Source organism: Pan troglodytes, chromosome 14, assembly GCF_028858775.2.
Source record: "Pan troglodytes isolate AG18354 chromosome 14, NHGRI_mPanTro3-v2.0_pri, whole genome shotgun sequence".
Lineage (NCBI taxonomy): Eukaryota > Metazoa > Chordata > Mammalia > Primates > Hominidae > Pan > Pan troglodytes.
This window is the reverse complement of record NC_072412.2, coordinates 43017702-43041475: the sequence shown is the minus strand read 5'-3', so window position 1 is coordinate 43041475 and position 23774 is coordinate 43017702. Positions and strand designations below refer to the sequence as shown.

General features: G+C 38.4%; 1 protein-coding gene across 3 annotated transcripts in view; it reads right to left on the bottom strand.

Annotated features, from left to right (window-relative positions):
• LACC1 (laccase domain containing 1) overlaps window positions 1-23774 on the bottom strand; it is a 98941-nt gene that overhangs the window by 15436 nt on the left and 59731 nt on the right. Inside the window, exons 11-13 of one of the 3 annotated variants that reach the window (XR_010150450.1) lie at window positions 22881-22952; window positions 21194-21286; window positions 20273-20463 (exon numbers count right to left, since the gene is read on the bottom strand). The gene's annotated coding sequence lies outside the window, so the exon portion shown is untranslated. Of the gene's footprint in view, window positions 1-19049; window positions 19141-20272; window positions 20464-21193; window positions 21287-22880; window positions 22953-23774 lie in introns of those variants that run through there. The other 2 variants (XR_010150449.1, XR_010150451.1) reach the window with 2 other exon arrangements.

Here is a 23774-nt window from a genome sequence, read left to right as displayed (position 1 = left end):
GAAAAATATAATACTAATCTTTGTTCATTATTCACTGGATTCTCTTGATTTTCAGATATCCCCTTGGATTAAATGTTTTCTTATTTTTTGGTTGTTTAGGTTGGGCATTAATTAATCAACCTGCTTTTCACCAATTTTCACAAAATCTCTCATGTAGTTGACGACTGTGGGACTTTTTGCCTAGTGCCCTTCTATCAGTCATTGGAGACTCCAGAAGAAAATTTTCTCTTCAACTCTCCTAAGAGAGCTACCCCCTCTTATCCACTTCCATGGTACTGTAGGGTTCACCTATGAGCCCAGTGCCACCTCCTCAGCACAAATGACTCCCAGGAGGAAGACCCTAACTCCAGCACACCAACAAGCTTCTTATCTTGCAGTTCTGGACTTAGAATAAGAGAATCACATTCTGTCCCCTTCTACATGGCTAAAGCTCTGAGAGATTTCAGCAGCCACATTTCCTGTCATGGGATAAAGCTGATCAAAACTGAATGCAGGGAGTTAGAGAGGATTTTCAAGAACCTAATTCCCATTGTTCTGGAGGCCCAGCCATCTTTCTGACCTTAGTTTCCATGAGGCATGTTTCTATCCTCACAATAAATACCCTGCTTCATTATGGTAATCCAAGTTGGGTTTCTGTCATTTGCAATCAAAGGAGTGCTAAGCAATATGTGTGGAAAAGAACGGCATCCGTGAAACCAGCATTCTGTCCTGGTCTCAAAGCAGCTTGAGTCACGTTATCTCAGACAAGTAGAAACCTGCCCTCGGCCCAAGGGGGTGCCACCTTCAAGCCACTCCACAGGTGCTTTGTGTGATGGAGACCTCCAGAGGGTTATGGGTTCTTGCCAGCATTCTGGGGCTGAGTGGGAAAGGGGGCCATGGTGGGGGTGGGGAGGGATGCAAAGCTGGCTTCTTATCCACCATCAAGAAGAAGATTTTTGGCTGGGCGCAGTGGCTCACGCCTGTAATCCCAGCATTTTGGGATTACCGAATGCGAGATTTGCCGAGGTGGGCAAATCACGTGAGGTCAGGAGTTCAAGACCAGCTTGGCCAACATGGCGAAACCCCATCTCTACTAAAAATACAAAAAATTAGCCGGGTGTGATGGTGGCAGGCACCTGTAGTCCCAGCTACTCAGGAGGCTGAGGCAGGAGAATCGCTTGAACCCAGGAGGCAAAGGCAGAGGTTGCAGTGAGCCAAGATCACGCCACTGCACTCCAGCCTGGGTGACACAGTGAGACTCTGTCTCAAAAAAAAAAAAAAGAGTTTTCTTCAACTCTCCTAGGAAGACATTTCCATATATCATCTCCTACAGAGGTCTCATCATCTTAAACACCTGCCTGATGTGTAGGCTTTCAGAGTCAACACTGCTGAAATTAACTTTGAAATATTTAAATATTTAACAATTTAAAATACTTAAAATATTTGGAAGAATTTTAGAGGATAAAAAAAGAAGAAAAAGGGAAATCAGGAAATGCTCAAGTGTTGATAGTCTCTCCCACTACTTCTTGCCTTCTCTCTAGACTTACTTGGGAGAGGAGGTAGAGGGACATCTAGAATTTTTTTCTGAGTTCCTACTTTATCTAGACAGAAATATCAGTTTTCCTGCTGTCTTAATCAGTTTAGACTGCTGTAATAAATATATCATAGACTGGGTGACTTAAATGACAAACATTTATTTCTCACAGTTCTGGAGACTAGGAAGTTCGAGATCAGGGTGCCCGCACATCCAGTGTTTGCTGGGGGCTCACTTCCTGGTCTGCAGAGGGTCATCTTTTTATTGTACCTTCACACGGCAAAGAACAGAAAGAGAGCTCTCTGGGGTCCCTTTTATAAGTCACTAACCCCATTCATGAAGTTTCTACCCTCATGACCTACTTACCGCCCAAAGACCTCATCTAATAACACCATCACATTGGAGGCTGGGATTTCAACATATGACTTTTAGGGGAACATGAACATTCAGTCCATAAAATCTCTTTTGTTAGCTTTTCCTTCAAGAGGAACTTTTACGCACTTAAGATATTCAGAAGGTAAAACAACCTTCTTACTCAACTTCCCATTTCAACTCCTGTTCCCTTCACCCATTCTTCACATAGCAACCAAAAGGCTATTTTTAAGATATAAAATCAGAACACTAAGTCCCTTCTGTAAAATATTGCATTTGTTTCCCACCATATTTAGAATCAAAACCAAATTTCTAACCATGATTCCCAGAGCCCAGTATGATCTGAGTCTCTATATGTCCCTAGTCCCAAAGGATGTCATCCTTTTCCTCACTTAGTCTCTTCCAGCCACCCTAGCTTCTCTCAGCCCCTGGAAAGCACCTGGTCCAAAAATTATTATTCTAAACCAGACAAATTGTGCTTACAGGGAAGCATCTGACAAAACTCAGGTCTTAGCGAAGCCTGTGGAAAAGACTGCAATTCCAGTCAATAAGGAAAGTTCTATCCTGGGAGACAGAGACTTTTATGGCAGCAGATGCATATCTGTTATTCAACTGTCAATATACGGCAAAACTGAGTGAGCAACTGCCTAATTTTCCCCCTGTTCTGAGTGCCATGGGATCTCATTCATCACTCGAGTGAGACTAGAAAACTAACACCAGGCTCCTGGCAGTAAACAGAGTGTCATGGTTAATAACAGAAGTTAGGCGGGGCACAGTGGCTCACGCCTGTAATCCCAGCACTTTCGGAGGCCAAGGCAGGTGAATCACAAAGTCAGGAGATCGAGACCATCCGGGCTAACACGGTGAAACCCCGTCTGTACTAAAAATACAAAAAAATTAGCTGGGCGTGGTGGCAGGCGCCTGTAGTCCCAGCTACTCGGGAGGCTGAGGCAGGAGAATGGCATGAACCCAGGAGGTGGAGCTTGCAGTGAGCCAATATCACGCCACTGCACTCAAGCCTGGGTGACAGAGTGAGACACCGTCTCAAAAACAAAACAAAACAAAACAACAACAACAAAACAAAAGTTTGATGTAGACGAAACTGGGTTTGAAACCTGACTTTCCCACTTCGTGGCTGTATTCCTTAAGCAAGTCACTTAATTTTTCCAAGCCTCAATTTTCTGCACTTTATAATGTGTTAATAATTTGACTTTGTGAAATTTAAATTAGAAAAAAGTATATAAAGCCCTTTCTTGAAGCAAGCATTTAGGCACTGCTAAATTCCGAGTGGTAACTAAACAGAACTGTAGTCTTGGCTTTTATATTTGCTTGCATACTCTTTATAGGTGCAGAAGCTAAAAGATTGGTTAAGTAGGGAAAGAGACAGCAAAGCAGTCAACTTCTTGTTGGTTGTGATTGTGCTAGACTTTGCCTGCAGCCTTTACAATACCTGGCGCAGTGCTGAGTACATGGTGAGGCAAGGTTCCTCAAGTGAAGCATATAATCTCCTGCATCAGAAACACCTGTCATAATGCACATTCCTGAGCACTGCCTAAGAATTCTTAGCCAGAGTCCCTGGGGTTGAGGACAAGGATAGACATTTTAAACAAATCCTGTAGATGATTCTCTATACACATATAAATTGAGAATATGTAGCTGAGTCTCAAAACAAAACTGATGGGTTGATTGAGAAAAAAAAAAAAATTACAACTCTGGTCCCAGATGCAAACAATCTCCATCTAGCTTTGCATCTTTTAAAAAATGCTTTCTTCCAAACATAAGTAATATATTAGAATTTTTATGAAAGGAAATGCAGTGAACAAAAGGTCAAGAGTTGCTGGGATATTTATTTCAAAGCCTTAGAGACTACCTCTTTGACATTTCAAAGGTCCTCAATGGGCCTGTAAATTAAATGTCTATGTCCCCATGTTCATGAAAATCCCTTCTGCTAGAGAGCTTCCTCCCACAGAGCAGGTTCTATCAGGTAGAGGCTTATAACTTATTGATAATATTAATGTAGCACCCTGAGTTAGCACGAAAGCACTCTTACCACCCTGCATTTGTGTAATAAAGCGCCTGGCCCCCTTTTTGATGTTTGATTGCTGATAGCTTTCAATATACATAATTCCCCTTCTCCTTTTGCCTCATATATTAGTAAGCTGATAAAAAATCCTGGGTGCTCCCTCCCTTGGCACCCATGGGAAGTTCAAATCAACACATGTGAGGGAACCCCTCACCCCAGCCCTGTGCCCTAATTGTCATAAAACTCCAAGCAAGTAACCTCTCCCTGCTCTCTCAATCCATTTTTGGAACTTCTTGGGAGTTTGCTGTGATTTCCCTAGAAAGCCTAATCATGAGAGTGGTGCGCGCGCGCGTGTGTGTGTGTGTGTGTGTGTGTGTGTATGTGACATCATCAGTCTAGACATAGGAACTAAATTTTTTGGAGGAGGGGGAGTCTATCCGGTGTCCATAAAGTGACCTAAGCCATCTGAAAAATGAAAGTAACCTTTTCATCCATCTCGGTAGTTTCTCTGTCCAGTCTGCACACAGCTGAAAGTGTCATTTCCACAATATGCTGCTCTGATTTTGCTACTTCTTAACTTAAGTTTAAAATTAAAAATGTCAAAGGGTTCCCTACAAAATCAAGTTCTAAAGCCTGGCATCTAAAGCCCATAATTTTAACCCAATTTATCTTTCCAGACTTCCCCCCTACCATTTTCTCATACCTTGTTCTTTAGCCAAATAGCTGATCTACTGATTCCCAAAGGAATTTTAATGTCTGACTTGTATTAATAATTGGACTTGTATGTCCTTTTCTACTGTTTTCTTAAGGTATTACTTTTATCTCAGGATATTATTTTAACTTTCAGTTCTTAAAATTTTTTCTCTACTAGATTTTAAGAAACCAGGAATCTTCTTTGTTCACTCTGTAGGACTTAAGGCAAAACCTGGCACATCATATGTGCTTAATGAATATTCATTCTTCTGATTTGATAAAGCATCATAAACCTACTCCGGGATTTCTCAAGGGTAAGAAATTAAAACAAAGAATAATTTTTGATGTGAATTTTTCAGCAAAATGTTATGCTTTAATCATGAATGACTTTATGGAATTGGGTTTGAGGTTTTTTTTTTTTTTTTTTTTTTTAGATGGAGTCTAGCTCTGTCACCCAGGCTGGAGTGCAGTTGCGCAATCTTGGCTCACTGCAACTTCTGCCTCCCAGGTTCAAGCGATTCTCCTGCCTCAGCCTCCTGAGTAGCTGGGACTACAGGTGTGTGCTGCCATGCCTGGCTAAGTTTTTGTATTTTTAGTAGAGAGGGGGTTTCACCGTGTTAGCCAGGATGGTCTTGATCTCCTGACCTCATGATCCACCCACCTTGGCCTCCCAAAGTGCTGGGATTACAGGTGTGAGCCACTGCACCTGGCCTGAGAAAATATTTTTAATATAAAATGAAATGAACTAATTTACACTCCCACCAGCAGTGTAAAAGCATTCCTATTTCTCCACATCCTCTCCAGCATCTGTTGTGGAAGACAGTGTGGTGATTTCTCAAGGATCTAGAACCAGAAATACCATTTGACCCAGCAATCCCATTACTGGGTATATACACAAAGGATTATAAATCATGCTGCTATAAAGACACATGCACACATATGTTTATTGTGGCACTATTCACAATAGCAAAGACTTGGAACCAACCCAAATGTCCATCAATGATAGACTGCATAAAGAAAATGTGGCACATATACACTGTGGAATACTATGCAACCATAAAAAAGATGAGTTCATGTCCTTTGCAGGGACATGGATGAAGCTGCAAACCATTATTCTCAGCAGACTAACACAGGAACAGACGACCAAACACCATATGTTCTCACTCATAAGTGGGAGTTGAACAATGAGAACACATGGACACAGGGAGGGGAACATCACACACTGGGGCCTTTCAGGGGGTAGGAGGCTAGGGGAGGGATAGCATTAGGAGAAATACCTAATGTAGATGAGGGGTTGATGAATGCAGCAAACCCACCAAGGCATGTGTATGCCTATGTAACAAACCTGCACGTTCTGCATATATATCCCAGAATTTAAAGTATAAAAAATTTAAAAAAAAAAAATGAATCTGTCCTTTAGTCTGTTGTGATGAACAAATTTGAATATTTCTCAAAATTGTCATTCATTAATGATAAAATTAGCTTAGGCTAAATTCAATTAATTGGTTTGTTTCAAATGTACTATTTTTTGCAGGCTTTTTCCAATCATACGCTTTTAGTACAGATCTTGATCATTTCATTAGCAATAGTAGGCACCTTATTGCTAAAAAGTACAACATGCTAATTTTCTCCCATAGGATTGGTGTTCACATGGGCATACACAACAAGGACCTGTTGCTCCTTTAAAAAGCACTTTTTCTCATGCCTCTAATCCCAGCACTTTGGGACTGCTAATCCGAGGTGGGCGGATCACAGAGTCAGGAGATCGAGACTATCCAGGCTAGCACAGTGAAACCCTGTTTCTACTAAAAATACAAAAAATTAGCTGTGCATGGTGGCGGGCACCTGTAGTCCCAGCTACTCGGGAGGCTGAGGCAGGAGAATGGTGTGAACCCGGGAGGTGGAGCTTGCAGTAAGCCGAGATTGTGCCACTGCACCTCCAGCCTGACTGACAGAGCAAGACTCCGTCTCAAAAAAAAAAAAAAAAAAAAGCACTTTTCTTCTTTAAGCGTCTAGCTAGTCTCTTCTCCAGGAAGATAATAATTCAAAGATCATAGCTTTTTCTGTAACATCTTTAATCATGCCAGTAAAGGTTCTATCACAAAGACAAAAGATACACCATGGCAACTGATAGAATTCTCCAGTATTTACATGATGGATAAAAGGTATAAGTGACTTACCTTTCCCTTATAATTGGTTAATGCAAAGAAAATGATATCTAGCAGAAAATCTTCTATAATGTAGAATCTACTTGAACATACGTATACCAATGCCTCTCTCACAAAAGATACTAATAATATCCCCGAAAATAGGTTCTATTCTCATTTATTAGACAACTTGCTTCATAAAGACTAGTCTATAGATCTGGACATGTAACAATCTGGGAGCTGGGTGCTGTAGATTAGAAAGGAAAATGACTTAAGTAACAAATGCAGTGGGTCACATACTTAAACCTCCTCAAACATTTTTGGGAACCATGTTAAAGCTTGAGTTGATTATTTGTGCTGTGTTTTTGTAAATGTGACACTACTTCAGGACTGGACCACATGGGTCATGGCTTTATAAGCATCACATCAGTTCCAAACTCTAAATTCTATAACACCTTTTCAGTTTTTCTGCCACAACTTCAGCTGCCATTCACTAAAAAGCTCACTATATATACAACACTCAAGACATTTTTGGGTGTGTAGTCTTCCCCATCTCACTCAACACTCTTCATATGTCTTCAAAATTGCTTCCAATTAAGCATAAATTCTTTATTCTCTATTATCCCTCAAGACTCCTGCATACAGCCTCACATGTCTGAAATATTTTTCATTCAGCTACTGTCCACATTCTTCACCTTTAAATGCTCCATGTATTTGGATACTCTGAAAAAAATCTCAAAATTTCTGAAGTCTCCTTAGAGAATTTTATATCTGCCCCTATTCATTTGTTACTCTGAAACATACTTTCCCACATTTTCTTCCTATCTGGCACTTTTTCTGGCTATGTAATATTGGTTATAACAGCATCTACATCTAGCTTTAGCAGACTATCCACTATCAATGCTAAATACATCTTTATTCATAATAATGGAGGTTAATGAAGTAGTTATTTCAAATAAGGCTGCACAATTCACTAAGAATGACATGTGAGCAGTGTATCACTAAACTATTCCCATCCAGGATTTATTTTATCCTTAAAAAAACAAAAATACAGTCTAATTTTCTAGCTCCACAAAGCAACATGGAAAAAGAAATCATTAAAACAAACTGATATGAGGTTTCTTAACAAATGTGTATTATTTTGAATACCCAGAGTTACCCCTTTTTATGACTGGTTATAACACAAACAACATTTTTTGTAAAATATGGAAATGATTCTATGAAGACTAAAAGTGCAAGTAGAGAATATTGAAATATGCTCATATATTTTAAAGAGATCTGGTAAATAAAATCTGAATGTCCCATTGATATCCCAAATTAGATCTCTAATATTTGCATCAAATGAATAAAATAATTTATAAATAAAAAGCATGTATTCAATAATGATTTTATCTTATTATTTCTTTTGTACTTGTCCTGTAATAATCACGCCAACAAATCTAGAATAGCAGTTTCATATTATAATATTGTCATCTCTTTGTGGGGATTTTATTCTATTTCTTTAAAAAATTAACTTTTTTAGACAGGAGCTCATTCTGTCATCCAGATTGGAGTGCAGTGGCATGATCATAGCTCTCTGCAGCCTCAAACTCCCAGGTTCACACAATCCTTCTGCCTCAGCCTCCCAAGTAGCTGGGACTACAGGCATGAGCCACAGTGCCCAGCTTTGGTTCTAAATATGACCAGAAAGCCAATCCCAAAACGTCTCCTTGGCCATGATTCACTTCTTGGCTCCCATTTTGTTCTATTACATTCCTGAAAAGAACATGCTAACAAGGGGCACTTTTCTTATAAATCAGCCATTAGAACAACAACAGAAAAAGTGGCAATTCTTATTTCTGTTTCAAAGACATTTTATCAAGAGCTGGTCACTCTATTTTCGGGCAAGAGCTGATTTTAAATTCTTAAATATTGAAAAACTAGCTTCCAGTTAAAATGCAGATTGAACACAAGTATTTACGATTTTTTCTCCAGAAACCTCATAGGGAAAGCAGTAAAGATATTCAAATATATAAATCCACAAGTACAAAGAAAAGAGGAAAATAAATGACTATAAAAAGTTGAAAATCAGAAATCAGATGCGTGAATGATTGCTAACTTGGGAAACTAGAAAAATCCTGGAAGAGCTATGGGGTGGGGAAACCTCCAAGGTAAGTCCAGAAATAAGTAGATGCATATTACAAAACCACAAAAAGCCTTAGTATTTGGGGGATCAACTACCTCTGAAAGTGTGGGTCTCAAGTGAGGCTAGAAGCCAGAAATTTCATTGAAAATTCGTATAAGAAACAATTATCCCCAAAGATCTTTTCCAGCAGCCTGCTCAAGCAAAGGACTACCTACTTTCCCCGCTTCAAAGAAAACAAAAGGTATATTCATTTCCAGGAAAGACTGAACCAGAGAAACTCTAGCTTCATCTCACTACACGTAGTACAGAAGAACTATACTGAAAACAGGGAGAACATGCCAAATGTGAAACTTCTGAAAGGTGAGCCCTCCCCATCCCCACCACAGCCTTCTTTGCCACTCAGCCCTAGAAATGCTGGCAGGAAGTCATAACCCTCAGGCATGAAACAGGAGGATTCATATCCAGGGAAACAGGCCCAGCAAAAAGGTCTGCAGATATTAAAGCTGGGTTTCCTCTAAGAAAATACCTCAGCTAGATATTATGTTAGAGTGAAACTCACTTCTCCACAAGTCCCATCCATGCTCATTCAGAGGTTATAAGCAGACTGCTTTTGTACCTTAACCATAAATAAGCACACAGCCAATAATAACAATATGAGAAAGACCTATGGTATAGAAGACAAAAACCACACCAAAACAAACAAAAAAGAGAAAAAAAGAAATTTAAGGAAAAAGGCATTGAGTAAAACACTAAGAAACCATCAATCAAAACATAACTAATCCTCATAATTCTCAGGGAAATAAAAAAGAATTAGCATCCATAAAACAAGAACAGGAGACTATAAGAAAAGCAATATTTTGTGAACAAAAACGAACTCTTGGAAATCAAGGGAACAAAAGCAGAAATGAACATTTTAATAGAAGGAATGGAAGATAAAGTTTAGTAAATCAAGTAGAAAGTCTGATAGTTCAAGAGATAGAAAATAGAAAGATTTAAAAAATTAATTGATTTAGAGGTCCAACATCATTTTAATGGAATCCTAAGAGAGATTAAAAAAAAAACCCAGGGAGATAGAAATTATTAAAAAAAATTTGAAAATGTATCAGGACTAAAAAACATTGAAGGATCCACAAAATGCTCAGAACAATGCATGAGCAAAGATCCATATTAGTTCCTATAGTCAGGACATTTCAGAAGCTGAAGGACAAAGAATTTCTAAAACCTTCTTGGGAGTAAAAAACAGACAAGGATCAGGAATCAAACTAACATTGATTGCATTATGTTATTACAACTGCAAAATAACAAGTCTATTATCAGAAGCTAGAAGATAATGGAGAAATGCCTTCAAAATCCAGAAAGAGAAATAACTTTCCATCTCACCACCACCTAGTCAACTGATCAATTAATTACAATACTAAAACAAAGGGAGCAAGTTCTCAAAACACTTAATGTCCTATGAACTCTTTCCTAGGAAACTACTACAAAATGTGCTCTATCAAAACAAAGGGTGAAATCAAAAAAGAGGAAGATGTGGGACGCTGGAATTAAGGAGTCCCACACAAGAGGAGAAGGGAATCCCAAAAATGGTAATAAAATGCTATGGTCTGAATATGTCCCCCCAGATTTGTATATTGAAACTTAATTGCCAATGTGATAGTATTAAGAGGTGTGGCCTTTACGAGGTGATTATGTCATGAAGGCAGAGCCTTTGTGGATGGGATTAGGGCCTGTATGAAAGGGCTGGAGAGAGTGAGTTCCCTCTTTCGCCCTTCCATCAGGTAAGGACACAACATTCCTCCCCTCCAGAGAATGCAGCAACAGGCACCATCTTGGAAGCAGAGAGAAGCTCTCACCAGACACAAAACCTGCCGATGCCTTGATCTTGGACTTCCTAGCCTCCATAACTGTGAGAAATAAATTTCTATCGCTTATAAATTACCCAGTCTGTGGTATTCTGTTATAGCAGCACAAATAAATTAACACATGAAGGCAGATTCTTTGGCAACATCTAACTCTCATTGTAGACCTAGAGATCAGTCAGTCCAGACTTGAGGGGGAATAGAGGGCTACGAGAGAGATATTTTTAAGAAAAAAAAATGTGATAGCTTTCCTGATGTAATTTAATATATTCAAAGGAAACATTTTTGGGAGAGTTCAAGAATGAATTAATGGTAGTAAATTATATAAAACAAAACGAATGTGGGCAAGGAGGTGATTATTATCTCTAGGGAAAACAAAAAGGTATAGAAGAATGCTGTGAAGGCCGAGTGCAGTGGCTCATGCCTGTAATCCCAGCACTTTTGGAGGCCGAGGTAGGTGGATCACTTGAGGTCAGGAGTTTGAGACCAGCCTGACCAATATGGTGAAACCCTGTCTCTACTAAAAATACAAAATTAGCCGGGCATGGTGGCACACACCTGCAATCCCAGCTACTTGGGAGGCTGAGCCAGGAGAATTGCTTGAACCCGGGAGGTGGAGGTTGCAGTGAGCTGAGATCGAGCCATTGCACTCCAGCTTGGGCAACAAGAGCAAAACTCCATCTCAAAAAAAGAAGAAAAAAGAAGAAGAAGAAGAATGCTGCGAAGAATATTTACATGGAAATAATAATAATAATATAACTAACAAATATTGACCTAACAAAAGTGATCTATGTTGAGAAAATGTAAGAGAGCTGAATTATGCTCCATAGTAGACAACATCTAAAGCTGAAAATCAAGAAATAAAATTATATTATTGAGAAATATTAAATTAAATACCAGAAGAATGCTAAAAGACTTGAAAAGGTTGCTTCTTGAAATGAGGTTTAGGAGTAAAGGACTACTTTTTTCATTTAAAGGTTTATAGTGCTATTTGACTATTTAAATTATGTACATATGTAACTTTGACTAAAAAATATATGAAAAATTAGAGAGTGTGCTAGCTACAACTTAGTGGTACAAAATTGTAAAGAAGAGTTTACTTAGAAACGACTGTAAAATGTATATGATAATGCAAACTATCTAGAATCACCAAGATAAGCTACAAATGCTTTTATAAAGCTTTGTAATTGAGTCAGTGTGATACTGGCATTAAGATAGACAAATATGGCAATAAGACGAAGAAGAATGGAGAAAAAGACCCAGTTATATACAGTCATCTGATATACAATAAAAACACCACTTCATTTAGGGAGAAAAGACTGGAATTTTCAATAAATGTTGCTGAGAAACAGAAAAGAGAATAATATGTTTAAAAACTTGGAATAAGAAAAGACCCAAGCCATGTAAGGAAAGCACTATTTTTAAAACAAAAAATTGATAAATTAGATTTCATCAAAATTAAGAACTTCTATTAATGAAAAGATACATTAAGAGGGTGAAAAGGCAAGCCACAGACTGAAAAGAAAGAAAGTTGCAATATCTGACAAAGGGCTTATATTTAGAATATATGAAGAACTCCCACAAATTAATAATAAGAAGTAAATCCAAGTTGAATAATTGGCAAAAGACTTGAGTAAGAACGTTGCAAAGGTGGATATCCAAATGAACAATAATTATACAGGAAAAATGCTCAATTTTATTACCCATTGGGCAAATACAAACTAAAACCAGAATGGTTACTACTCTACACTCACTGTAATGACTAAATTTAAAAGACAAGTGCTAGCAAAAGTTGCTGAAGATATGGAGCAACTGGAATCCTCATATGTTGCTATAAAATTTAAATTGTAAAACTGCTTTGGAAAAATGTTTGGCAATATCTATGTGCCTATCGTGTGACACAGCATGTCCACTTCTTGGTAAAGACACAAGAGAAATAGATGTGTATATCCACCAAAAGACATATAAAAGAATGTTCATAGCAAATTTATTCATTAAAGCAAAAATACTGGAAACAACCCAAATGATCATCAGCAATAAAATGGATAAACTATGGTATTTCATACAATAAAATATATGAATACCAATTTTAAAAAGCCACTGTTATTACATGAAACAATATAGACTCTCACGGACATATGTTGGGTAAAAAAAGCTGGATGCAAATGTTGTGCATATAGTGCAATTCCATTTATATGAGATTTACAGGCAAAACTTACATTTAGTGACAAATCAGAATGATTGCCTCTAAGGACAGGGATATTGACTGGGAAGGAGCAAAAGGAAGACTTCTAAGGTACTGGAAATATTTTGTATCTTGAACTGGTTTGTGGATCCATGGGTCTGCGCATAAATAAAAATTCAACAAGCTGTACATTTAAGATTCATGCACTCTCCTATATATATGTTATACCTCGATATAAAAGAAAAGTTCATTTGGGGGACATACTGTCATCTACTTCATACCCCTTCGCCTTACTCTAGGCCTCATATCACCATTGCCTTTGATTTCCAGTACTCCTAGTAAGGCCTGTTTATTCTTGTTCAAACTGAGAGCAGGTTCCCAATTGTTCAGCCCCATGATTTTTCTAGTGTCACATTATACCTCTTCACACACCCCCGCCAGAAGCCATCTTTTGCTTAATCATCTCATAAGTATATACCATGCCAGACACTCTAGCCTTCCATCAGCAATAAGTAAAATGCACGCTCTCAGGAAAAGTGCACAAACTATTTTAAAAATTCCAATGCCATCAACTTATTCCACATTCTAAGTTTGCTAAAATCCCCAATTCCTACTCCAATTCCCTAAAAAGGAGCAAAGGAAGAAAAGAGAAAAAAAAAAAAGAAACAAAGAAAAGATGGTTCTCTAAATTTCTAATATTTTTTTTCTGGTGGCACAAATTCATTTTCTTTGTCTTATAATTCTTATATGTTTCTGCCTCTCCCTTTGCTTTACACTCTTCTTATTCCCTCTTTTCTCTCTACCTATATCTGTTGTATTTTAATAAGACATATAAAGAATGAGATATCCTTAAATGACTTTTTAATTAATAGATTTTTTCAGAGCAGTTTAGATTTACAAAAAAATTAAGCAGGAAGTACAGAGAGTTTCCATATACCCTCCCTCCAACCTACCCTCCCTTATTCCCAGTTTTCTGATTATTAACATCTTGCATTTGTGTGGTACAATTAATGAAGCAATATTGATACTTTATTGTCAACTAAAGTCTATAGTTTACATTAAGATTCACTCTTTGTGTTGTACAGTTCTATGAGTTTTGACAAATGCATAATATCATCTATCTACCATTATAATTTTATACAAAATAGTGTCCCTGCCCTAAAAATCCCCTAAAAATCTCTCCTCTCCCCTTCTCCATCCCCCATCAAACACACGACAACCTCTGATCTTTTTACTCTCTACAATTTTGTCTTTTCCAGAATGTCATATAGTTGGAATCATATAGTATATAGCCTTTTAGATTGGTTTATTTTACTTGCAATATGATCTAGTTTCCTTCATGTCTTTTTGAGGCTTGATAGCTGATTTATTTTTATCATTGAATGATAGTTTATTATATGAATATTCCATCATTTGTTTATCCATTTCCCCATTGAACAACACATTGGTTGCCTTTAGTTTGGGTAATTATGAATAAAGCTATGTAGAGTAGGAGAAAAAAGTTTTCTTTGCCTTCTTAGGTTCAATGAAAGAGGCTTGCAAATTAAAGGAACAAAGGACTGATTAATAGGAGATATGGTTCACTTTACATGCACAAAGGAGCTTCACCTAAAATAAATGAAAACCCAAATAAATAAGTGAAAATAAGTGAAAACCCAGGACTTATATACCACTTTAACAAAGGGTGATAAAGTGTGGAGAAGTGACAAAACAAAGGAAAGCAGTTTGAGTTTCTAGGGACATTCAATTACAGAAAGGTAAATATATGGGGGAAACTAATGGAAGATAAGTGTTATTTTAGTAAGGTTTGCTTATGCAGACACATCTCATGCCAGCTTTCTGTCTCCTGTGATGAGAGTTGTTTACCGCCTCCTGGCATGGGAGAGCAGAGGGAGGATGCCTTCACAAAGGGAAATTTATGCCATGCTTTAGGCAGAAAGAGAGATGTCAGAGAATTCCTCGTATAATTGCATTGAGCCCAAAATAATACTTATGCCGAAGTGGCATATTTGGGGCTGACATAGTCTGATCCCCTTTGGCTACTATAAACATTTGTGTGCAGGTTTTTGTGTGAAAATAAGTTTTCTACTCATTTTAGCAAATACCTGGAAATACAATTGGTAAATCATATGGTAGGACTATGTTTTCCTTTGTGATAGAATAACTTTTTAAGCATTCTAAAAATAAAGAAATGAGATACTTCTTCAGAATAGGATATTAGAAATAGACTTCCTTCTGTTGCTACTCCAGTCTTGCTCAATAATGAGTCTGATAATTGTTAAAGTATTAACATTTTATCCTCTACATTTCTTCTCTTGAAAAAACCTCTGAATTACTTGGTATAACAAATCTGAACCAAGTAAATAATATGGCTGGGCAAGGTGGCTCACGCCTGTAATCCCAACACTTTAGGAGTCCAAGGTGGGTGGATCACCTGAGGTCAGGAGTTCAAGACCAGCCTAGCCAACATGGTGAAACCCCATCTCTGCTAAAAATATACAAAAATTAGCTGGGCATGGTGGTGTGCACCCGTAACTCCAGCTATCTGGGAGGCTGAGGCTGGAGAATCGCTTGAACCCAGCAGGCAGAGGTTGTAGTGAGCTGAGATCGTGCCACTGCAATCCAGCCTGGGTGACTACAGCGCAAGTCTCCATCTCAATAATAATAATAATATATGGATGGTGAGGAAGAGAACCCAATGTCTTCAACAAAATTCCATAGGAAGAGTCCCTATCTTACACCTAATAACTTCCACAGAATACCACTGATTCTTGAAATTCTTTTCAGTAATTCAATAACGTTTAAATAACTTCACTGTTCAATAATTCACTTGGAAGTCCTATTAGGGGAGATTTCCTGGTCTCCTGAGCGGGGGTGCCTATCCACTGGTGTTGCCCTAGTGAAGTGGGGAGGGAAAATGTAATGTGATATTCAAGTACTTTTAATCAAAAGAGAAAAATAAACTTTTGTTAAATTTTTCCCATCTGCCCAGCTCTCTTCTGTGTCTTTTGCATATGTCATCTAATCAATTCCTCCCTTCAATGCTACTATACTATTACTATTATCACTGTTTTACTTTCATGGGAAACTGAGACTATGGGAGGTTAAGTAATTGCTGCAAGGAGCTAAAGAGTAGCAGATCTCAAATTCGAACTTATCTCATTTCAAATCTCATTAAACCAAGTAAAAGATAGGGACTCTTCCTATGGAATTTTGTTGAAGACATTGGGTTCTCTTCCTCACCACCCATGTATTTATTCCTTAATGCTCTTTAATGTATTACTCTCTCTGGGTATTTGCATTTTAAATAAGGGTGCCAGAAAATAATACAAAAGAATTGGCATCCAGTTGAATTTTATCAATCCTGTGGTTCACTCTCCTTAACCTGCCCCAGAAAATACCAGATTTCATCTAACTAATTCGTCTTAGGATTGTTCACGGAATTCATACTCTTTAAACAACAAAGGAATGTGAGATCATTATTCCTACAAGGACTTCAGAGTTCAAATAAAAGGAATACCGTGTTGGCACTGCTTAGAGCCTTGGGAAAATGAGACTGCATGTTTCATGAATGAGAGTATAAAAATCATTTTTTGTGGAAATACATCTATCGTTGGATGTGTTAGCCTTACCTACTACAGGGAGTATCCAGTCAAAATTAAATGACTTCACACCAAGCAAAAGTGCTGAGATTTGCTGATCAGGACTAGGATATGTCAGATACTTTAGAGCTAGCTCTGTGTTTTTAGTATCAAAATAAGTGATTTCTCTCTCTTGTCTCTCTAGATGACTGCTGGGGGACTAACAGCTGTTTAAATGCACCAGTATTATGACCTTCTGCCAGTCATAGGTAACATTGTTATTGCCCCAAGATAATTTACCCTCCCAAGTCTCAAGGTTACATTTCCATCATGGAGCCAGTATTTTCCATTCCTCAGATGAGTCTTATTTGTCCAAGTACTTTGTAGCATGGTGCTTGTGTACAATGGTATTGAATATTTACTGGCAAATGCTATAGCCTCATTGTAAAACCGGAAATTAAATATGCAAGTTATTTCTTTACAATGTGATTACTGCCATGATGGTTTAATAATTTGCATTTTGCAATTTGCTATACAACAAGAACAATGTGTTAGTATTAAAAATAATTACAAGAGACCCTGAAATTCTTAAGAGATACACCCTGAGACATGTACAAATTCCCCAAATCACAGATACCATTATAGCACAGAATTTCTCCCATAAAGTTCAGTCAAGTATTACTACAAACTTTTAATTAACCCCTTAAGACCTTTAGAATTCTATAAATAGAGGGCTAGACTCATTTATAAGGCTAATAATACAAATTCTGTCTGGAAAACTTATTGAAACCGTTTGTGAATTAGCTTTCTTTATTTCCTTATAGAGCACATGGTAAAAGCATTCATAGCATGGATCCAAGCCACTGCCAATGTGGCATTCCCACTCCATAATTTATCCAAAACTCCTGTTTTTCTGTATATCATCTGTTTCTTTGGTTTTTTAACTTTTTCTTCACTTCTATGCCAACACAATTTGCTAATTGGTTTTAGTTTAGTTTTTGTTTTTCTGTTTGTTCCTTTGTTTAGCAGATACATTTTCCATAAGATACAGAGGTTTTCTTGTTTCACAAAAGGCATGCAGATGGGAAGATGAGCTAAGAACCATGAAGTCAGGCTGAGATGAGGATGCTTGCCATTGGATAGGATATACCCCAGATAAATTACTCACTCCTGCAAACCAGCCTCTTCTCAGTATGTAGGATTTCAATGTGCACCTTGGCAAAATTCAAATTGTTACATTATGTGGACCATTGGAATTACTTGGTAATAGTCAAAACTGTACATGTTAATTATCTGGATGCCTAAGGTCTTGCAATGATTTTTTAAGATTCTAATATAATCTGTAAACATATAGTCTGTTTGACAGCGGTAGGGAGGGAGACTAAATTAGTTAGCCCCATTGTGAGTAAGAAGCTGGGTTATTTGCTTTATGCTTTAGAGACATGACATCATTTAATTCTCCTGGTAACTTTATGAGGCAGGTATATTATTCCTACTTTTACAAGAAATTAAACTCAGAGAAGATTTAAACTTCTCCAATATTACACAACTAATAATTGGCCAGGAAACAATTCAAAGTCAGGTCTGTCTGACCCAACGATGTTATTTTCACTGGAACCTTGCTACACAAAATGTCCTCAGACCACAACCTCATTGTCACCTGAGAGACTGCTGAAAATGCAGAATCTCTGAGAAATGTAAAGCAGCTTATAATTATAGATATTGAGGTCTATCAGATCTCACTGTGGCCTAGGAAAGAATGGAAAGCAGAGAAACTGAGACAAAGAGAGACTGAAGGGGTTAACAAAGTTGAAGTTACTACTTAATTAAAAAGGTAATCTAGCTCTCTAATCTGTTCTTTTTCTCTGGAAACTTTGTACCCTGTCCTTAGGTAGCTTTATATCCTCTGCTTCCAACTATGCTCCTCTTTTCCTTCCCTACTAGTGGTACTGCTCCTTGCTCAGGCCTAAGCTAGGGGTCATCTTTAATTATTCTCTTTTCATTGTCCTACATTGTAATGCATCACAAATCCTTTTGGATTCACCTCCAAAATAAATATCAAAAGTCAACCACCTGTCGCCATCACCACCCATCTCTTTCTTGGGGTGAGACTACTATATAATCTCATAACAATATATATAATAACTATAATGATTGTCTCTTATTCTACTCTTCAAACTCCTGTAAGTCATTTAGTACTCCTGTAAGTCAAAGTGGTATATTTAATTACTTCTAGTAACTCCTTATTGAATTTAGAATAAAGTTCAAATTCCATGATCTGGCCACTGTTTCCATCAGCCTCATTCTCATTTGTCATGCCTGAGTTACACTGACCTTCTTTCTTTTTCTGGAACATGTTAAGCTCATTGTCACCTCAGGGCCTTCATATTTCTTTCTGTCTGGAATGGTACATGCTACTCCCCCAGATCTTTCTGTGATCTTTCTCATCATTCACATCTCAGCTCCTTAGAGACTTATCTGATCATCACAACTAGAGTAGCCTCGACTTGTATCTGATCTTCTATTTCATTTTGCTGTTTTATATATTTTTATAGTACTGTTGCAGGTGGATGCCCAGGGAACCAGAGAGTGAGTAGTGGTTTTGCATGGAAGAAGTTATTAGAGGTACTCTTGATCAACACCTGAAGAAGAGAAGGAAAATAAGAATGCTGGGAAAAGGGAGAAATTAGGCTATAACTGCAGTCTCAACAAAGACCTCAGCCAGCCCCATAGGGAGTTCTGAAGCTAGAATGGCTTTTTAGAATATACCAAGTCTCAAAACGAGGAGACAAGTCTTTATACCCCCAACATTGGATGCTAGCTGCCCCAAGAAGGCACAGCAGCTCTTAAGTTGAGACAATTTCCAAAGACACCTGAAAGCTAAAACTGTCTGTTTGCAACATTCTCAACCTCTTGAGGAGTAAGATTTTAAGTATTGAATAGGAATATGGGCAACATTTCACCAGAGTCCACCCTTTGAATCCACTGCTTTGTATAAATTCTGGAGGCAGCTTAGTTAGGATGCTGGGGCATCTGATTCTCAGTGAAACTTATTGAGGTTTAGTGGAATAAAATACATCTCTAGCCACTGCAGCCAGTCTTGGGATCACATTCTCCCTCCTCTACTCTCCATTCTATGTGCTCCCTAAACTCACCTAGAAACTCCACAGGTTTATTTGTCTTGCCTGGTAACATGAACCAGACCCTTATCCTGTGGGGTCTGAGCTCTCAATCACCATGTCCTTCTCTGATTATGGCTTTTGCACTTGTCTACTATTGTCAAACTTGGGCAAAGGAATAACAAGAGGCACCTAAATAAATAATGTGGGTGCCATATATATTCTTCCCTGTCTCCATTGTATAACAGTAGCCCAATGTCCTAATGATGCCAGGAAGCATCCCCTTCTTGCCTGTCGGTCCCTTAGCACGAAGATCTCAAAGTGCCCAAGAGTCAGCTTCAGCTTATAGTTTAGTAAGATTCCTGCTGTGTCCTCTGGGGAAAGCATTTCCTCTCTGGGAACCAGGACCACTAAACCCACAGAACCCAGAGGTGCCAGGAAAGGAAGATACATCCCGCAAGCAGATAACTGGGAGAGATGAAGGACCATTCATGCCTCTACCCCTTAATTCCAGGACCCATGTATTCTATCTAGTGGGGATGTAGCACTACATAAAATTCATTGATTACTGGTAAGCACCGCACCCTAGATAATGACACCCATCCCCATAAAGTATAATCTCAAAGTTCCTGCTTCAGCTGTTCTTTGAACATACATTTGCTCTGCTAATCCAGCAGCTTCTGGTGGTGCAGTATATGAGAGGATCGGTGGATTTCTTAGTCATGTGCCCACTACTGCATCCCCTTTCCTTTAAAGTGAGTCCCTAACTCTGATGCCAGTATGAGTCATTCCATGCTCACGGACAAACACTGCATAGGTCCTCAAGTAGTAGTGCTGATTGAAGCTCTGTGGAAAGGAAAGACAAACTTTTACATACATTCCCAAAATATATTTCTATTTCTATCAAAATAAGCCACTACTCTTTCCAGGGTGGAAAATGTCTAATGTGTTTAACTTGCCACCAAGTGGCTGGTTGGCATTCTGGAGGGTTGGTGCTGTACCGGGGACTCGGCATTGATCTCTGCTGCTGGCCATGCTGATTTCTGTTGGGCTCAGGCATAGTACTAATCTCTACCACCAGTGATGGTGTCTTTACTCCTAGCTAGGCAGCAGGTCATCCAGCCCCTAAATGCTAAATCAGTGTCTGTTTCCTTGATATTCTGCTAGTACTAACTGCTGCAGGTCAGGACTCCCAAGAAGTAGACTGAGGTAAAGATTAATAAGTAGAAAGTTTGTTAGGGAGTCCTCTTGGTCCTCACTGATGGAAAGGATAGAAATAGGATTAGGCAGAGGAAGAAGTAGGGTTGTGATGTGGTCCCAACAAGGACCAGAGCTAATCCTACCAAAAGATGGAATCGACCTTCAGAGTTGTCCTGAGCTGGGTTAAGGGGGTCCAGTTATTGGAAATGACTACCCTATAGGTAGGAAACATGACCTTTGGCAGGGTAACTCTCTTCAGATAAGGCAATTCCTGAAGAAAACTATGTTACTCAGGGTTCTCCAGTGAAACAGAGTCAATGGGATGGATAGATAGATAGATAGATAGATAGAGGATTTATTATGAAAATTGGCTCACATGATTATTGAAGCTGAGAAGTTTCATGATAGGTCATTTGCAAGCTGGAGAACCAGGGAAGCTGGTAACTTGCTTCAGTCTAAGTCCAAAGGGCTGAGAAACAAAGACCAGAGAACCTGAAGTTCTAATGTCCAAGGGTAGGAGAAGACAAGTTTCCCTGCTCCAGAAGAAAGAGCAAATTCAGCTTTCCTTTGCCTTTCTGTTCTATCCAGGCCTTCAGTGGAATGGATGGTGCCACATACATTGGGTGAGGATAGATCTTCCTACTCAGTCTATTGATTCAAATGCCAATCTCTTCCTGAAACAACTCTACAGACATACCCGGAAATAAAGCTTTACCAGCTGTCTAGGTATTCTTTAATCTGGTCAAGTTGACCCATCAAGTTAACCATCACAGGGTCTGAGAGGTGAAGGCTATCTACAGACAGCATTCCTAGTGACTAGGGAAATAAGAACACCATACCTGAAGGGGTGTCTGGGAAGGCTATGGTAGAGCTCATTACAAGTATGTGTCATTATGTGAAATTATTTTACTTAATTTTTTCTCTCATTTATTAAATATCTACGCTAGGCAAAACTAGACACCATGAGGGCTAATAACTTATCTACTTGGCATGTAGTAGGTAGATTCTCAACAAATATTGTTGAATTTTGAATGAGTAAATTAAAACTGATTATAACTCCTATCAAAATAACCAAAGATAATTTATAGAATGTTATTTGAGGGTACAATTTCACTGATAGATTGGAGGGATTTTTGTGTGTTTTTTGTTGCTCTCTTCTTCCTTTCTTCCTTCCTTCTTGTTTGTCTTTTTGTAGTTCAAAGCCAGAATATAAAGGTCTATAGAAGTCATAACCAGATACCTCAAAATCATTCATTTTTTGGATGCCATCAAAAGAATTGTAGATATTTGGAGGAAGGAAGGAAGGAAGGGAGGGAGGGGAGAGAGAGAGAAAGAAAAAGAGAGAGAGAAAGAGAGAGAAAGGAAGGAAGGAAAGAAAGACAGAAAGAAAGAAAGAGAAAGAAAGAAAGAAAGAAAGGAAGAAAGAAAGAAAGAAAGAAAGAAAGAAAGAAAGAAAGAAAGAAAGAAAGAAAAGAAAGTAAGAAGAAAATAAAAGAAAACAGCCTTAGAAATTAGTTTGCCCACCCCTGGAAGAATTCATATTTAGGAGTAACGGCATGAGGAAAAATAAATTGAACCGGAGTATTTGGGTGTGCGTTTATGTGGCATAAACCTGGGAGAGCTGGTTGCTCCCAGCAGCTGCTATGGTGAAGCCGAGACCACATCCCTTGCATATTGAAGCCATAATAGTTTCAAGAGACGTCACCTTTGTGAGGCAAGGGCTGGAAAAATGCTGTTGTTATAAAGAGCACATTTTGGGGTAGATTCTTTCTTCAGCTTGGGGCAAAGTTGCAAGGGTGAACTGGAAACACTTTTAGGTCCATTACAAGTTTAAAATGTGATGGAGGAGTGAAAAAAATATCAGAGTTTGGTGACTGGAATTTCTGGAGCAGTTCAGATGGTAAAGTTATGGCTCCAAGCACCAAAGGGTTACCCTATTAAGCTTCAGGAAATGTCTGGGCCTCCAGTGATATTTTACTCCAACTTCAAATCACAACTTCAATTCACATTTTAAAGAAAACTAAGAAAAAAAATTAAGCTATTTTTAAATTATATACATTTACCAATTAGATGAAAACCTAGATGCCAACTTGTTACAAAAGCCAAGTGGAACTGCAGTTTTTATCTGTAGTTACCTAAAGAAAACCACGCATAAATTTGGTTAATATTTTGTATCTATAACTATATATCTATGTACATTTACATATGTAGACAAATAAAGATATATCAGATGCCAGCTGACTTCCAGATAGTGATTTGTAATATTCTTTTGAAGATAATACCTTCAAAACCATCTCTTTTTTTTTTGCTAGGATGTCTAGCCAAAACACACTTACTTTTCATAATGGCATGAAATATGTGAAGAATAAGAAAAATTACCTATGAAAACAGCTAGTGCCAAAATCAAATTGAAAATTCAAGGAATGCCAAAGTCTGAAAGGGCGTTATGTGTGCACACTAGTGAGCTGAAGTGGTCAGCCAGATTCACCAAACAGCTCTCAGTTCACTTGCAAGGTCCATTATAGGATTTTCTCATCTGCCCTGTTCTTTCTTCTTTGGCTTCTGCATGAACCTAAATAAATACATTCTTTACCCAGAAGGGTGTGTCCACCCTGTGGTGTGGGTCTGGTGATTGGCTTCAGGAAGGAACTAAGTATTGAAATTGGCTGTGGACACCATGGCCTACATTGCCTTTGAGCCACAGTCTTGTTTGCTTAGGGAGAGGAACAGGCTGCAAGGAGGAGGCACCTTCTTCCTCCACTGCTGAATTTCAATGAGCAGAATCTATCAACAAAGTCAGGGCAGTGTAAGGCCTGACAGGCCCCGGGCCTCTTCTGGGCTGAGGCCAGATGGGATTTGAGCCTGATGCAGAACTTGTTACATTTAATATTAAAGAAACATGAAGCAACAGCATGACCCAGGGAGGCGTAGAAGTTATGGCCAGGCAGCCTTCTCTT